At 43.0% G+C, this 2,441-nt stretch overlaps 1 pseudogene; it reads right to left on the reverse strand.

The window, feature by feature from the left end:
- The window catches only part of LOC101586769, a 9,993-nt pseudogene extending 7,819 nt beyond the window's left edge, over positions 1-2,174 (reverse strand).
- Positions 2,175-2,441: the final 267 nt, after the last annotated feature.

Here is a 2,441-nt window from a genome sequence, read left to right on the forward strand (position 1 = left end):
GGAACTCGGCAGAAAATCCTACTCGGCGGGCGGGGTGGGGGAGGCACTGAGGAGTGGTGGGGGGCAGCCCGAGGGGCTGGAAGAGGGTCCGGCCCACGCTGCGCCTGGGCTGGGACTGGTCCCGCCGGCGCAGGGTAGCAGGAAACTCTCCGCACACTCCCATTTGCTCATTTTTCTTCCCCTTAGAAGCATCAGCCTGAATATTTGGGTTTCTCTACATTTTTTCCCATTTTAACAAAGGTCTAGAAGCTCCTGATTTTGAAAATGTTCTTCTTTGCCCAAATCTCCTAGTTCTTCCAGAATTTGTACTCTCCCTGCCCTCTGATGCAAAAGTGAGTTCTCCTCTTCTTTGGCATATTCCTCTCTCTGGACCTGGAGAACAGTCCCTGCTGACTCACTGTTTGTTTGCTGGTGTGATGGTTTTCCCTGAGTTTCTGATTCAATGCTTTCAACTTGGCCAATATGACCTGGCTGGTAGAATCTTTTGTTTCTTGGCTGCCCACTGGCTCAGTATTCTGGTTGAGCTGCACATTTTTTGAAGGGATTCTGTTTCCCCTAATTCTTCCAACAAAAGTTACTCCTCTGCTGATGGTCTTTTATCTTTCTCACTTTTTGAAATCCTCTGGACAACAAGCTCAGATAGTTTTTCAGGATCTGCCTGGATTTTACCCTCTTTTCCATTACTGTTACAGTTCCTAAGCATCTAAGGATTTGGTCCATCTATACACATCAGTGCCTCACTCACTACATCAGGGACAAGACATCCTATCTCCTTAATACCCCTCTCCTCTTCCTCACTCTCTGAGATCACCTGGAGTTTCTGTCAGTTCTTTGTTCCTAGCCAATTGTTCTTGCACAGCTTGGTGAGCCTCCAAGTTCCATTTGGCTACAATTGTCTTCAACTTGAACCATTTTCCACTGTTCTGGTGCTTATGGCTCATTCACGCCATTGTTCTGGCCTTTTCAGATTTTTTGCAGCTCATCCAATGCAGCAGCAGGATTCACCTTCCACAGCTGATCGAAGTCTTTTAGGGCTTGCTTGGCCTTTTCTTTCTTTGTATTTCTATGAACCTGTTTACTTTTGATTTTCTTCTCTCTTTTTTGCCCTGCCTTCATAATTGGACTATAAAGCTCCAGGCCCTCTGAAGCTCTTCTTGGTGCATCTTAGCTGTTTCATGCTCATAGCTTTATGGGAATGTCCAAAATAAAGCAAGAAAGATAACTTTTGTGTCTGACTAGGTCAGTCCCATCTATGACAAAACTAAATAAAAAAGGAGGATATAAATGAAGGACCATTTTGTATCTGTATATACAAAATAGTTAGGATAGCTATGCAGCTACTTTCTCTTAATTCAGTGAGAAGAAATATTTGTACTAATAGTGTTTGGAAGGGATATTATGTCTGCATCTTGCACTATGAATAACTACTATGAAGACAATAATATGCAATGTATTAATTATTGTAACTGTCCTTCTAACCTGTTTTGAAACTCTCTCATCACTATTTGTTTCTCAATAAAATTAATTTTTAAAAAAGCTTTAAGGGAAGCCTTTTCCATGAGAGACAATAAGGGGTCTTTCACTGGCTGCTTGTTTTTGTGAAGGAGGTGAAAAACTTCTTGCTCCAGGGGAGTTTTTGCCCTCCAACCACTGAAGACAAGTTCAGTGGGAATAAAGGCTGACTGCTCCTTCTCCAGGGCAAATGCCGGCTGCTCTACTTGCTGGTTCTTGAGAACAATAGGATCCTATTTGGAGAGGGTTTGCAATATTTTATTGAATGCTATTTTTCTGTGGATCTATTTAACTTTTTGTTAAGGGGTAATTCCACAGTTTTCTGGATTTAACTTTATTCAGATGCTTTTTCATAGCAGCCAATGAAGATGAAGTTCTAACAGGCTCAAGAAGATCTGAAAGGCCCAGCTTTTCTCCTGATCCTTCAGAACTCACACTGAATTCTGACACCCTCACACTAGCCTCAGATCTCTCAGCCACTTTTTGTCTATTTTTTACACCAAGAGAACTAATTGCTTCTGGAAGCTTTTGGTGCGTTCTCTCTGTCCATCACTGTCCCCATCATCTTCACTAGGACTCAAGGGGCAGCTGTTTGGTAAATCCACAAGGTCTTCCCACTGGCTTAAAGCCGGGAGACCCTCCATAGTCCCGACAGCATTCATCTCTGCAGCCTACATCAACCAAATGGGTCAAGAGTGAAAGCCAAAAGCATTTTCATTTTTGAGGAACCAGATTTTTGTTTCATGGATTTTCTCCGTTATTTTTCTGCATTCAATTTCACTGACTTTTGCTTTTCATCTTGTCTTAGTCCATTTTCTATTCCTTGACTTACGTCTTCACTCCCACGGGTAACTGACACGCTGGATGTTGACAAATCTCACCTTCCAGGGCTCCAAGAATTACAGGTGGGGTGGCAGCGGCAGCCAAGC

Source organism: Octodon degus, unplaced genomic scaffold (genome assembly GCF_000260255.1).
Source record: "Octodon degus isolate 3935 unplaced genomic scaffold, OctDeg1.0 scaffold00270, whole genome shotgun sequence".
Lineage (NCBI taxonomy): Eukaryota > Metazoa > Chordata > Mammalia > Rodentia > Octodontidae > Octodon > Octodon degus.